The sequence below is a fragment of the Tachyglossus aculeatus genome, chromosome X4, assembly GCF_015852505.1.
Source record: "Tachyglossus aculeatus isolate mTacAcu1 chromosome X4, mTacAcu1.pri, whole genome shotgun sequence".
Lineage (NCBI taxonomy): Eukaryota > Metazoa > Chordata > Mammalia > Monotremata > Tachyglossidae > Tachyglossus > Tachyglossus aculeatus.
In genome coordinates this window covers 59,572,391-59,588,219 of record NC_052098.1, presented here as the reverse complement: position 1 = coordinate 59,588,219, position 15,829 = coordinate 59,572,391, and the positions used below count along the sequence as shown (strand labels likewise).

The window sequence follows — 15,829 nt, the reverse complement described above, 5'->3', positions numbered from 1 at the left end:
CAGGTGCTGTGGGGAGGGGAAGGAGGTGGGGGAGGGGGAGGAGGGGGAGAGGAAGGAGGGGGCTCAGTCTGGGAAGGCCTCCTGGAGGAGGTGAGCTCTCAGTAGGGCTTTGAAGGGAGGAAGAGAGCTAGCTTGGCAGATGTGGGGAGGGAGGGCATTCCAGGCCAAGGGGAGGACGTGGGCCGGGGGTTGACGGCGGGACAGGCGAGAACGAGGCCCAGTGAGGAGGTTAGCGGCGGAGGAGCGGAGGGTGCGGGCTGGGCTGGAGAAGGAGAGAAGGGAGATGAGGTCGGAGGGGGCGAGGGGATGGACAGCCTTGAAGCCGAGAGTGAGGAGTTTTTGCTTGATGCGTAGGTAGCTAAGCGCTTACTATGTGCTAAGCACTGCTCTAAGTGCTGGGGGGGACAACGTGATCAGGTTGTCCCACGTGGGGCTCACAGTCTTTAATCCCCATTTGACAGGTGAGGGAACTGAGGCCCAGAGAAGTGAAGTGACTCGCCCAAGGTCACACAACAGACAAGTGGCGGAGGCAGGATTAGAACCCACGTTCTCTGACTCCCAAGCCCGGGCTCTTTCCACTAAGCCACAGTGCTTCTCTATTTCCCCTCATAATAGTAATAATAATAATGATGATGGTTTTTGTTAAGCGCTTACGATGTGCCAAGCACTGTTCTAAGCGCTGGTGATGATACAAGGGAATCAGGTTGTCCCACGTGGGGCTCACAGTCTTCATCCGATGTTACAGATGAGGTAACTGAGGCCCAGAGAAGTCAAGTGGCCCCCTCCTCCCCCTCCCCACAGCACCTGTATATATGCTTGTACGTATTTATTACTCTATTTTATTTGTACATGTTCTATTTATTTTATTTTGTTAATATGTTTTGTTCCCTGCCTCCCCCTTCTAGACTGTGAGCCCACTGTTGGGTAGGGACCGGCTCTATATGTTGCCAACTTGCACTTCCCAAGCGCTTAGTACAGTGCTCTGCACACAGTAAGCGCTCAATACAAACGATTGAATGAATGAATGAGACTAGCCCAAAGTCACACAGCTGACAAGTGGCGGAGCCGGAATTAGAGCCCTCATCATTCTCCTCCTTTATTCATTCATCTGATCGTATTTATTGAGCGCGTACTGTGAGCAGAGCACTGTGCTAAGCGCTTGGAAAGGGCAATTCGGCAACAAAGGGAGACAATCCCTACCCAACAACGGGCTCCCCCTCAACCCAGCCCCTAATTCAGCGGTGACTTGGCTAACTGATCTGCCGTGGCTACAATAGAGAAAATGAAGTAGCCCCTGACCCAACCTCAGTTAGCTACATGGATAAGAAGGCTAGTTTTCCAAAGGGAAAATCCCAAATGTTGAAATTCATTCATTCATTCGATCGTATTTATTGAGCGCTCACTGTGTGCAGAGCTCTTTCCTAAGCACTTGGGAAAGTACAATACAGCAATGAAGAGGGACAATCCCTGCCCACAACGAGCTCATAGTCTAGTCAGGGGGGGAGACAGACATTGATGCAAGTAAACCCACATTAATATACATGAATAAAGTGACAGATATATACGAGAAGAGGGGGGAAGAGCAAAGGGAGCAAGTCAAGGTGACGCAGAAGGGAGTGGGAGATGAGGAAAAGTGAGGCTTAGTGTGGGAAGGCTTCTTGGAGGAGTTGGACCTTGAGCGGGGCTTTGAAGGGGGGAGATTGACTGTCGGATGTGAGGAGGGAGGGTATTCCAGGCCAGAGGGAGGATGTGGCAGGACGGGTGAGATGGAGGAGCGAAGTGTGTAGAAGGTTAAATAATAATAATAATGGTATTTATTAAGCGCTTACTATGTGCAAAGCACTGTTATAAGCGCTGGCATTTGTTAAGCGCTTACTATGTGCAAAGCACTGTTCGGGATACAATGTGATCGAGTTGTCCCACGTGGGGCTCACAGTCTTGATCCCCATTTTTACAGGTGAGGTAACTGAGGCTCAGAGAAGTGAAGTGACTCGCCCAAGGTCACACAGCAGACTTGCGGCGGAGCCGGGATTCGAACCCACGACCTCTGACTCCAAAGCCCGGGCTCTTTCCACTGAGCCCCGCTGCTTCTCTAGGTGCCAAGCACCTTACTAAGTGTAGGTATAGCTAGAAGACAATCTACAGGGTGGGGAGTTGGAGAGGAATGGGAGAGGAGGGAAAGACTTCCATCCCCACCTGTGGCCTTGGGCAAGTCACTTAACTTGGGTTTTTTTTTAATGGTATTTGTTAAGCGCTCACTACGTGCCAGGCACAGGACTGGGGTAGATGCAAGATAATCAGGTTGGACACGGTCCGTGTCCCACACGGGGCTCACGGTCTTAATCCCCGTGATACAGCTGAAGGAGCTGAGGCCCAGAGTAGTGAAGTGATTTGCCCGAGGTCACGCAGCAGACAGGTATCAGAGCCAGGATTAGAACCCGGGTCCTTCTGACTCTTAGGCCCGTGCTCTGTCCATTAGACTGCGCTGCTTCCCTCTGCATTTCAGATGTAGCTTGAAGAGAGAGGGATATGCAGATCATTCTAGCCGGATTTCAGGAACAGGAGGCAGGTGTGCCACACCATTCCCAGCTCCGCCAAAACTGGAAAAATTCTGGAGGGTGTGGAGGAATGAAAAGAGGGGTAGCTTTCTGCCCTATTGGCTGAAAGCTAGTCCTCTCTCAGAATATTCCAAATAGGCCGGGCTGGCCTGAACCACCTTATAACCTAAAAGCTAAAAAAGAAGCGTTGGAACCTAGCAGGAGCGAGGAAAAATACAAAGCAGCCATTGCGGTGGCCGCCGCCGCCACCTTCATCACGGCCGTTGCGGCCCAGAGCGGGAAGCCGTGGTCCACGCTCTGTTTTCTGCACACAGTAAGCGCTCAATAAATACGATTGATTGATTGATTGATTGATTGGAGGCACGGACTGAGGTTTCAGCTGCAGGAGTGATAGAAACTTCAACTCTTACCTACCCTTGCCTCTTGAGACAACTAAAGGAAAAGCCACAGGTCTCCCTACAGGGGCTGCTCTGCACGCGGTAAGCGCTCAGTAAGTACGACTGAATGAATTAGCCCGAGTTCCTCTAAATTTTAGCTTTATAAGCTGTAATTACTAGCTAAAGTGTTCCCTGATCGTTCAGTTAAACCGAACTCTTTAACAGTGAATACGTGAGAATTGGGAGCCATTTAGTAGGGTTTAGTGGGTTGCAATTACAATAGACCTCTTTTCCTGTAATTCACAAACTATGGGGATTGGCTGAAGAAAAGTTTAGGCGCGTAACCATATAGCAATTTAATGAACATTGCACTCCATTAGGTTCAATAAACATGCGGTCAGACTTCTGAGAGTTTCTGCATTCGGTTCGCTGCATTCCTTTGTTGACTGCTGTGTTGGGAACCTCTGAGTTTAATAAAAAAAGTAATTATATTAAAAAGAACTTGGGTTAGCGGGAAGAAAAGCTTGCTGAATGGGGTCTAGACTGTGGGCAGGGAACGTGTCTGCCAACTCTGTTATACTGTACTCTCCGCATTGTCTCTCCACCTCTCCGTCTCCTTTACCGCATCTGCAAACTGGGGATGTAATACCTGTCCTCCCTTGTACTTAAACTGAGACCTGACGATCCTGTTTCCACCCCAGTGTCTAGTACAGTGCTTGGCACATCGTACGTGCTTAACAAATACCACCACTACTGTTATTGTTATTTTGCTCCTGGCAGCGTCATGCCGTCGAATTGTTTCCGACCCATAGCGACGCCACGGACGCATCTCTCCCAGAACGCTCCGCTTTCTATCTGCAGTCGCTCTGGTAGTGGATCCGTTGAGTTTTCTTGGGAAAAATCCGGAAGTGGCTGACCGTTGCCGCCTTCCGCGCAGTAAACTCGAGTCTCCGCCGCTGCTGCCCAGCACGGGTGAGTTTTGACTTGAAACAGATCGCCTTCCGCTCGCCAGCCACTGCCCAAGCTAGGGATGGAACGGGTAGGCCTCTGCTCGACTCTCCCTCCCGTAGCCGAGACTGGTAGAGGACTGGAAACTCTCCAGGTGCGACCCTGAGAGGGTTCTGGCAGTGTAGTACATAAGAATCAATCAATCAATCAATCGATCATATTTATTGAGCGCTTACTATGTGCAGAGCACTGTACTAAGCGCTTGGGAAGTACAAATTGGCAACACATAGAGACAGTCCCTACCCAACAGTGGGCTCACAGTCTAAAAAGGGGGAGATAGAGAACAGAACCAAACATAGCAACAAAATAAAATAAATAGGATAGAAATGTACAAGTAAAATAAATAAATAGAGTAATAAATATGTACAACCATATATACATATATACAGAAAGAGAATCTCACGATGGCATTCACTTCCATTTGCTGGTGAAGCCATTTGGTTGTCTGCAGGGTTTCTCTGGTTCAGTCTGCTACGTTCCCTTGGCCTTCTACGGACATATCTACGGACGTATCAAGCGCTTTGTACAGTGCTCTGCACATAGTAAGCGCTCAATAAATACGATGGATGATATTGCCTTTCTATCATTCTGGACTCACTCTCCAAAGCAGTTCGTAATCACCTGTATTTCTCCTCGGCTGCTTGGGCATAGTGATCCCTGCCAACCAATCTTGAATGATTGTTCCAGGATTCTTGACGATGTTGGGTTTTCTGCTCCTTTGGGAAATTTCCTACTGCGGTCTAACTCCAGTATCTAGGTTCTTTCCTGCCTCTTTGGGAGTAGCTGTGTAAAGTAAATTAAACAGGACTGGATGCGCTTCTTATTTCTCCTGTTCAAGGGGATGTTATTCATTCGATCGTATTTATTGAGCGCTTACTGTGTGCAGAGCACCGTACTACGCGCTTGATAGTACAGTGGCTAATATCCCCACCTGTCACGTGGGAGACTGGTGGTCGATTCCCCAACGGGGGGATATATCCTTTTTGAGAAGCAGGGTGGCTTAGTGGATAGAGCATGGGCGTGGGAATCAGAAGGACATGGGTTCTAATCCCAGCTTCACCTCTTGTCTGCGGTGCGACCTCAAGGAAGTCACTTAACTTCTCTGGGCCTCAGTTCCCTCATCTGTAAAATGGGGATGAAGACTGTGAGCCCCATGTGGGACACGGACTGTGTCCAACCTGACTAGTCTGCGTCCCCCCCCAGCACTAGGCACAGTGCCCGGCACATAGTAAAAGCCTAACAAATACCATTTAAAAAAAGCGCTGTTCATTCATTCATTCAATTGTATTTATTGAGTTTGCAGAGCACTGTACTAAGCGCTTGGGAAATACAAGCTGGCAACATATAGAGACGGTCCCTACCCAACAGCGGGCTCACAGTCTAGAAGGGGGGACACAGACAACAAAACAAAACATATTAACAAAATAAAATAAATAGAATAAATATGTACAAATAAAATAGAGTAATAAATATGTACAAACATATATACATATATACAGGTGCTGTGGGGAGGGGGAGGAGGGGGAGAGGAAGGAGGAGGTGAACCTGGGTCTGGGAAGGCCTCCTGGAGGAGGTAAGCTCTCAGTAGGGCTTTGAAGGGAGGAAGAGAGCTAGTTTGGCGGATGTGCGGAGGGAGGGCATTCCGGGCCAGGGGGAGGACGTGGGCCGGGGGTCGACGGCGGGACAGGCGAGAACGAGGCACGGTGAGGAGGATAGTGGCGGCAGAGGAGCGGAGGGTGCGGGCCGGGCTGGAGAAGGAGGGAAGGGAGGTGAGATAGGAGGGGGCGAGGTGATGGACAGCCTTGAAGCCCAGGGTGAGGAGTTTTTGCCTGATGCGTAGGTTGATTGGTAGCCACTAGAGATTTTTGAGGAGGGGAGTAACATGCCCAGAGTGTTTCTGCACAAAGACAATCCGGGCAGCGGCATGAAGTATGGATTGAAATGGGGAGAGACAGGAGGATGGGAGATCAGAGAGGAGGCTGATGCAGTAATCCAGTCGGGATAGGATGAGCGATTGAACGAGCAGGGTAGCGGTTTGGATGGAGAGGAAAGAGCAGATCTTGGCAATGTTGCGGAGGTGAGACCGGCAGGTTTTGGTGACGGCTTGGATGTGAGGGGTGAACGAGAGAGCGGAGTCGAGGATGACACCAAGGTTGCGGGCTTGTGAGACGGGAAGGATGGTAGTGCCGTCAACAGAGATGGGAAAGTCAGGGAGAGGGCAGGGTTTGGGAGGGAAGATAAGGAGTTCAGTCTTGGACATGTTGAGTTTTAGATGGCGGGCAGACATCCAGATGGAGATGTCCTGAAGGCAGGAGGAGATGCGAGCCTGGAGGGAGGGGGAGAGAGCAGGGGCAGAGATGGAGATTGGGGTGTCATCAGCGTAGAGATGATAGTGGAAGCCGTGGGAGCGAATGAGTTCACCAAGGGAGTGAGTGTAGATAGATAGACCAAACCTGCAAGATTCTTTCCTCGTCTGCTGTAGCAGTAGGCCTAGCCTTGGATCTCTTCAGCTCTGGCATCCAAATGGAGGGAGGGGATAGAGAAGCAGCATGGCTCAGTGGAAAGAGCACGGGCTTTGGAGTCAGAGGTCATGGGTTCAAATCCCTGCTCCGCCACTCATCAGCTGTGTGACTTTGGGCAAGTCACTTAACTTCTCTGGGCCTCAGTTACCTCACCTGTAAAATGGGGATGAAGACTGTGAGCCCCCCATGGGATAACCTGATCACCTTGTAACCTCCCCAGCGCTTAGAACAGTGCTTTGCACATAGTAAGCACTTAGTAAATGCCATTATTATTATTATTATTTCAGAAGGATTCTGAGGGGGAAAGAATTTCAGGCAGGAATTAGACATGAACCAGGGGTCGGAGGTGGGAGAGCTGAGAAAGAGTTTCTGTGAGAGGGTGAGTTTGGGAAGAACAAAGAATGAGAGCTGGGATGTAAAGGGAGAAGAAAGTGAATAGGTAAGAGGGAATGCCCTAAATAATTGCGGTATTTGTTAAGTGCTTATTATGTGCCAAGCACTGTACTAAGTGCTGGGGTAGAGGCAAGATCATCAAGTTCCTCGTGGGATGCCCAGTCTAAGTAGGAAGGAGGACAGGTATCGAATCCCCATTATTCAGAAGAGGGAACCGAGGCACAGAGAAGCTAAGTGACTTGCCCAAGGTCACACAGCAGCAGAACCGGGATGACAGTCGGAGCCATGCCTCTTTGTACATAGTTATTACTCTATTTATTTATTTTACTTGTACATATCTAATCTATTTATTTTATTTTGTTAGTATGTTTGGTTTTGTTCCCTGTCTCCCCCTTTTAGACTGTGAGCCCACTGCCGGGTAGGGACTGTCTCTATATGTTCCCAACTTGTACTTCCCAAGCACTGAGTACAGTGCTCTGCACACAGTAAGCGCTCAATAAATACGATTGATGATGATGATGATGATGATGTCTTTTGATGTATCTACCCCAGCGCTTAGAACAGTGCTCGGCACATAGTAAGCGCTTAACGAATGCCACCGTTATTATTATTATTATTCTGCAAAGGGGAGGAGGGCTGGGAGGATGGGTTTTTAAACAGCTTGCAGCAGTGCATAAATTTCTTTTCAGATGTAGTGTCTGCTAGTGTTTGCAAAGAGGATGAGGCCCCGTAAAGAAAACACTGGATCGACAGCTCTTTATGATTAATCGAACAGCTGCTGACGGACTCTGGTGGTAAATACCTGATTGAACCTGCCCTCCGTCAGGTGCTAATCGGGGCAAAAAGTTCAATGGGGACATTCGGGAGGGTTTAAAGCGCCCGCCCCCAGCCATTTGTAGCTATCAATCGATCAAACAGTGGAACTTACTGAGCGCTTACTTCGTGTACTAAACACCTGGGAGAGTACACTACAACAGAATTCAGCAGACGCTTTCCCTGCCCGTGATGATCTCATTATAGTCTAGAGGGAGAGACAGACATTCATATAAATAAATAATCTATGATATCTAATAATAATGATAATAATGTTGGTATTTGTTAAGCGCTTACTATGTGCCAAGCACTGTTCTAAGCACTGGGGTAGATACAAGGTCATCAAGTTGTTCCACGTGGGGCTCACAGTCTTCATCCCCAATATCTAATTTAGATATTATTAAATATTATTATTAGATATTATAATTATAATATTAGATATTATTATTATTTAGATGACTTAGATATTCTAAGTGCTACGGGGTTGGGAGTGGGGAGAAGAGCAAATGCCCAAAGGTCACAGATCCAAGCGCTGAGGTGACGCAGGAGGGAGAGCGAGACAGGGAAAAGAGGGCGTAATTGGGGAAGGCCTCTCAGAGGAGGTGTCCCAATGGGAGTGGGTTCCCACTGCCACAGCTCCGAGCAGGATCATCATCATCAATCGTATTTATTGAGCGCTTACTATGTGCAGAGCACTGTACTAAGCGCTTGGGAAGTACAAATTGGCAACATAGCGATCGGGGCGAGCCAGGAAGCCCCCAAGCCCCTACGCTACATGCCTTAAGAGCGTGGTCACGGAGAATTTCCCTCCTGTTGAGTCCCCGCGTACCAACCCAGGCCCAGGCCTGAGACTCAGAGAATCTGTCCCCTAATCCCGGCTCTGACACTTGTCTGTTGTGTGACCCTGGGCAAGTCACTTAACTTTTCTGGGCCTCAGTCCCTTCAACTGTAAAATGGGGATTCAAATACCATTAATCCTCTTTTCTCCATTAGCGTTCCTTCCATCTCCTTGAGGGACGGGACCGTTTGTAATTTTCTCCAGGGCTCAGTTGAAAGTTCTACATTCAGTGAATGCTCAAAAATACTGTTGAATGAACGGAAGAGCCGATCGAAAGCTATAAATGGGCAGTGGACAAGCATTCTCTTACCGTAATTTTCACTTATTTATTTAGCGTCCTATAACCTTTCCTCTAAATAGCGCAAGGAGCTAATTTTGGCTGCTTGGCTTTACTTAGGAGCTATTCTGAAGGGACAGCTGAAAATATACCTTTAAATCACAGGCGTAGTGTATATCAAACAGTGGTTTCCTTTTTCACATAAATGGATTGGAAAGACTTTCAGAGTTAGTACTGAGCGCCGAGTGTGAGTAATTTCAGTTCATTTACTTCCGTTCCCCTAAATCATTTTTGAGGAATGTATGGCTAAAGTTGGAAAGGACGCACAACTGAAATAGCCCTCAATGTATCTTTTCGACTACATTTCTCCAGCCCTCGATTTTTCTCAGCTCGCCCAACAAGGATCGCAAACCTCGTGACCTACCTTCTTCGTAAGGAGCCACGGGAATTAATAAGCTCATATGCGTCAAGGGCTTTGGGACTGAGAGAAAGCGATAGTTTTTATGGTCATGCAGGTTTTTACTCGTAACAGATTCCCTGTTGGAAAATGTTGCTGGTAAAACTGCCAATGCAAATGTGTCAGGGCAGGAACACGTGACTTTCACTATTGTTTCACAGCGTTTTATTAGGTTGTAATAGTGTAATCTGTCCTGGACACCGAACGGTACATAAACCTTTTTGGGGGGCGTCGGGGGAATCTGGGGTTTGACCATACAAAATGGAAAAGTAAATATTTTATCATGAAGGAAGAATTTCAGGTCGAGTATTCTGGCATTTTGCCATCTGGCTTTTGACCCTGGGGCATAATTTACAGACAAGTGTGCCTCTGCCTTCCTTTCAGGCAGAAGACATCCACTTGCCTTTGGCCAGTGATTTAGGATGCATTCTTGCCCGAAGCAAGTGCTAATCCGCCCAGGCTAGTGAACAGCCGGTGGGGTCTCGTTAGCTGGAAAGGGATAGATTTTAGAGCAAGTGTGCAAATACTCAAAATGCTTTCTGTATTTTCACAGCGCCAAAGGACTTTGATATGCAAGCACAAACAAAAGAAGAGATGGGAATAGTTTTCTCTTGCCTTGCCCTAAGAAAGAGGACAGCGAACAACAAAGGCCAAGTGATTTCAGAGCCGGTGTTGGGTTAGGATTGCTGAGAGGACTGCACAGAGGAATCCAAAAATGATCTAAAATTATTATTAATTCGGGGAACTTCTATTCTCCACCTGTCCCCCCCCTCCCTTGGAGAACTCATTCGCTCCCATGGCTTCAACTGCCACCTCAACGCGGATGATTCCCCAATCTCCATCCCCAGCCCCGCTCTCTCTCTCTCATTCGTTCACTCATTCAGACCTTGCTGATCTCATTTTTTGAACCCACTCTGTCCAGGGCTCTGTACGAAGCACTTGGGAGAGTCCGATGAAAACAGAATCGGCAGACACGTTCCCTGCCCAAAATGAGTTTACAATCGAGAGGACGAGTTTAGAGTCTACAGGCAAGCACTTATTTCCCGCCCTGACTACTGCGTCAGCCTCCCTGCTGACCTCCCCCCCCCTCCTGTCTCTCCCCTCTCCAGTCCACACTTCACTAGGCTGCCCAGAAGCGCTTAGTACAGTGCTCTGCACACAGTAAGCGCTCAGTCAAGACGTCGAACGAATGAAAAACCGTTCAGTCCGTATCTCCCCACCCCTCGAAAACGTCAAGTGGTTGTCCCACACCCGCCTCAGCGTCAAACAGAAACTCCTTACCGTCGGCTTTAAAACCATCAACTCTCTCCTTCTTGCCTAACCGCGTGGATCTCCTACTACACCCCAACGTGCACACTCCGTTCCTCTTACACCAACCTCTTGTCCACATCCTCCCCCCTCCATATCCGACAGCTCTTAGAACAGCGCCTGGCACGTAGTAAGTGCTTAATGAATACCATAAAAAAAAAAAAAGACAGTCCACCACTCTCCTCACCTTCAAAACACCCCCCAAAAAATCACATCTCTCAGAGGCCTCCCCGGAGGAAGCCTTTCATTTCCCCATCTGCCCCTTCCTCTGCATTGACTATATACTTCGCTTGTACCCCTTAAGCACTTTCATACTCACCGCAGCCGCACGGTACTCTTGTAAATATTCTTACGCTCTAGTAATCCCCCTATCCTTAATCTATTCTATAATGTCTTTCTCCCTCTGTAGACGCTAAGCTCCTTGTGGGCAGGGGTCGCGCCTGCCAATTCCGTTGTACTTTCCCAAGCGCTTAGTACAGTGCCCCGCCCACGGTAAGCGCTCGATAAATACCGCTGCTCGATTGACTTATCGAAAGAAACCAACAGAAGGGCAGATGGCAAGGTGCTTGTGGTACTCAATTCTACTCTTCTAAATCCAAAGTCAGCTATAAACCGTTTTTATCCGCTCCGCAAAGCTTCCTTCAGATAGTCTTACTTGGAGGGGGGCTTCACGTACTTTTAAAACCCCTGAAAAACGCCGACCACAAAAGGAAGTTGAATCAAGTTGAACGGCTATTTAATCTACTCCATTCCTCAAACCGAGCTGGTTTGGGCCGAATCCCCCCACCCCGAGAGAGGTTGGGGGAGGCGTAAACAGAACCGGCTAAATCTCCCTGGGCTCCTTAGACTCTGGATGCCAAGGAGGGTCAATCTCCAGGGGGGACAGGCCGCTCGGAGCCCATCGCCAGAGTTTAGCCCAAACTGGATAGGCCTCCCCTTACTTCACTGGCTCCAGGCGGTGACTTGAGCTTTTATAGAAGAACCAAACTGTTCACGAAGGACTCCTTACATAGATCTAAAGTTGTCCCTGGGAGGAACGGTCACCAAGAATCTTCAAACTGCAGATCTACCCTTCCGTCGAACACCAACGCTTTGAAAAATGAAGAGGAACCCAAATAACGGAGAACCTCACGTCAGGCACTGAGCAACAAGACAGGGGCGGTGTCTGCTAGCGTACAGTTACCGACAGAAAGGCACGCAGGCCTTCGACTGAATGAGCGGTCTGTGAATGTTGAACTCTGCGTTTTTTTATAACTCCGAAGGGATGTAAAGGAAAGGTTCACCACCCCGCCCCACCGACCACTTCATTTCAATAGCTCTGAAGCAGCTCCCACAGCGAGAGGTGCAGAGAGTCTAGGATTAAGACAGAAAAGCCTAAGAAATTGCAGTTCTTGAAAATGATCTGGCGTTTTCCCTCTTTAGATAAACTGTCTGCTGCTCATTTTTGGCTTGCCGGCACTGTACCGCTGATTTCGAGTGTACCGAAGCACACTTAAAAGGAGACTCACAATCCTGTTCCCTCTTTGGCTGTCTCAGCAAGAGAAGACTCCACGTTTTGGAAGGGAAAAAGTGACAAATTGTATCAATCAGGAAAAACTACGACTAGGCGTTGGGCAAATAGCAAAGCGAAGGGTTCTTGAAGGCTGAAGGTTCTTCAGTTTGAACCTTGAAAATTGAAATTTGAAAATTGAAGGTTCTTCAATTTGAATATTTTTCATGGGGGGGGGGAAGTTTCCCTTATTCTGGATTTCTTCTAATGAGTCTCGTTGACTCATTTACGCTTAGAACGTAAGCTCCTTGAAGGCAGTGGAGACGCCTAGATTTTTAACTCGGGCTGTCCCCCCCGCTGGGGCTTAATAAATAGCTGTCAAAGATAATGAAGGCGATGCATTGGACGGTAAGGTTCGTCGTTAGAAAGGCAAGCTGGCATTTCCAGATTCAGTCAGGAGGTTGTTTTTTTAATTATTTGTTTGGGATAGTCCCGGGGGGCCGTTAATAGCTTCTTGCGACACAAAGTGTTTCACATTCATTAAAGAATTGGCTCCCCAGACCTAACCCTCCTTCTCTTTTCTTCCATTCATCTCCTCCAAGGAACAAAATGAAGGTTTCCTGCCAAACACCGCGATCGGGTACAGACGGGCGACCCGCCACCGGAGAGGGACCACGGAGCTCTTGATCTTTCGGCATTTTAATAACAAATGTCTTTGGGAAAACGGTTTGAAGGAACTCGGCTTAATTCGAGTCAAAAATCTCCCCACCTTAGCAGAAAATTCAGTTGGAAATGGTTAATGAGAACACCGGTTAAGAGGAGACTCGAATTTTAAGGAAGGGATTAGGAGGGTCGATGGAGACACACAATTTCTAGAAAAGGTTTATTGTAATGTGTAACTACTACTTGCCGCATGGCAGAGTGGCTAGAGCACGGGCCTGGGAATCAGAAGGTCATGGGTTCTAATCCCACTTCTCTGCTGGGTGACCTTGGGCAAGTCACTTCACTTCTCTGGGCCTCATCTTTAAAAGGGGGATTAAGATTGTGAGCTGGACGGGGACTGTGTCCAACCCGATTTGCTTGTATCTACAAGCTTGTACTTCCCAAGCGCTTAGTACAGTGCTCTGCACACAGTAAGCGCTCAATAAATACGATTGATGATGATGATGATGATAGTAAGTGCGTCACAAGTACCAGAATGATCATTACTCCCGTGGAGCGGCGAATTTAAACTACTACTTCCCGAACCACAACTTTTACCTTTAAAATGGCACAGTGGCAAGATCCCGGCCTTGGAAGTCAGAGGTCGTGGGTTCTAATCCCGACTCCGCCCCTTGTCAGCTGTGTGACTTTGGGCAAGTCGCTTGGCTTCTCCGGGCCTCAGTTGTCTCATCTGTAAAATGGGGATTAAGACTGTGAGCTCCACGTGGGCTGATCACCTTTTATCTCCCCCAGTGCTTAGAACAGTGCTTGGCACATAGTAAGTGCTTAGCAAATACCATCATTATTCTATATTTGTTTTTAAAAAAGCCTCTAAGGTAGCAATCCGACATCTCTCCTTCCCCCCCGACTACTGGTTGGTAGGTTTGTTATTTTTTAACTGCAAAGAGGTGTTCTTCACATTCATATGTTGCCAACTTGTACTTCCCAAGCGCTTAGTACAGTGCTCTGCACACAGTAAGCGCTCAATAAATACGATTGATGATGATGATGATTCGATAGTTAAGCAGCATGGTGTAGTGGAAAGAGCCCCGGCCTGGGAGTTGGAAGGTCGTGGGTTCTAATCCCGCCCCTGCCACTTGTCTGCTGTGGGACCTTGGGCAAGTCCCTTCAGTTTTCTGTGCCTCAGTGACCTCATCTGGAAAATGGGGATTGAGACTGTGAGCCCCACGTGGGACAGGGATTGGGTCCAACCCGATTTGCTTGGATCCACCCCAGCGCTTAGTACAGTGCCTGGCACATTGCGCCTAACAAATACCACAATTATTATTGCAATTAGTATTAAGGCGAAGAAGTTCGAGGCCGGCGGGGAGGAAGGGCCACAAAAAACCCAAAGCGCAACTGCGGAACTTTTAACTGGTTGCCAACTTGTACAATCAATCAATCAATCAATCGTATTTATTGAGCGCTTACTGTGTGCAGAGCACTGTACTAAGCGCTTGGGAAGTCCAAGTTGGCAACATATAGAGACAGTCCCTACCCAACAGTGGGCTCACAGTCTAGAAGGGGGAGACAGAGAACAAAACCAAACATACTAACAAAATAAATAGAATAGACATGTACAAGTAAAATAAATACATAAATAGAGGAATAAATATGTACAAACATATATACATATATACAGGTGCTGTGGGGAAGGGAAGGAGGTAAGATGGGTAAGTACGGTGCTCCGCACACAGTAAGTGCTCAATAAATAATAATAATAATGGCATTTATTAAGCGCTTACTATGTGCAAAGCACTGTTCTAAGCGCTGGGGAGGTTACAAGGTGATCAGATTGTCCCATGGCAGGCTCACAGTCTTCATCCCATTTTACAGATGAGGGAACTGCGGCCCAGAGAAGTGAAGCGACTTGCCCAAAGTCACACAGCTGACAATTGGCAGAGCCGGGATTTGAACCCATGACCTCTGACTCCAAAGCCCCTGCTCTTGCCACTGAGTCACGCTGCTTCTCAAATACGATTGAATGAATGAATGTCTCTATATGTTGCCAACTTGTACTTCCCAAGCGCTTAGTCCAGTGCTGTGCACACAGTAAGCGCTCAATAAATACGATTGATTGACCTTTTAGACTGTGAGCCCACTGTTGGGTAGGGACCGTCTCTATATGTTGCCAACTTGTACTTCCCAAGCGCTTAGTCCAGTGCTCTGCACACAGTAAGCGCTCAATAAATACGATTGATTGCTCTTTTAGACTGTGAGCCCATTTTTGGGTAGGGACCGTCTCTATATGTTGCCAACTTGTCCTTCCCAAGCGCTTAGTCCAGTGCTCTGCACACAGTAAGCGCTCAATAAATACGATTGATTGATTGATTGATTGATTGATTAATCCTCCTGTTGATGGGGTAACTGTGCCAGACACCTGTCTACATGTTTTGTTTTGTTGTCTGTGTCCCCCTTCTAGACTGTGAGCCCATTTTTGGGTAGAGACCGTCCCTATATGTTGCCAACTTGTACTTCCCAAGCGCTTAGTACAGTGCTCTGCACACAGTAAGCGCTCAATGAATACGATTGAATGAATGAATGATTGAATGAATGAACTGGTCACTAGATGGGAAAAGCGAAGGGATTCGTCGCTCGGCGGCGCTTTCCCTCCCTTAGTCTCGGACGATTGGAGGAGGGGCGGGCGAAGCGCCGCCATCTCGGAAGGTGATTGGTCGAGGGCGGAACGTCCCCGGAGGTGATTGGTCGAGGGCGGAACGTCCCTGGAGGAGGGGCGGGCTAAGCGCCGCCATCCCGGAAGATGATTGGTCGAGGGCGGAACGTCCCTGGTGGAGGGGCGGGCGAAGCGCCGCCATTCCGAAAGATGATTGGTCGAGGGTGGAACGCCCCCGGAGGCGGGAGCGCGTTTCGATTGGTCGCGGCGCACGGTCCCTCGCCGGCAGCCAATCGGAAGGCGGATCGTTATAAAGACACCGCGGGGCTTGTCATAAAGCCTCCAGGGCGCCCGCCGATTGGCCGAGCCGACTCCGGCATTGTTAGGGAGTAAACAGCGGGCGCCTGGCGGGCCCGCCGATTGGTCGGCGCCGGAGTCGCCCGCGGGCCGCGTTGGGGATCCGGTCGGGTCCC

General features: G+C 48.6%; 1 non-coding gene across 1 annotated transcript; it reads right to left on the bottom strand.

The window, feature by feature from the left end:
* Positions 1-3,917: 3,917 nt before the first annotated feature.
* Positions 3,918-4,055, bottom strand: LOC119948596. Its single transcript, XR_005456981.1, has one exon. It is a non-coding gene; the product is annotated as a small nucleolar RNA SNORA7 (small nucleolar RNA).
* Between the last annotated feature and the right edge of the window lie 11,774 nt (positions 4,056-15,829).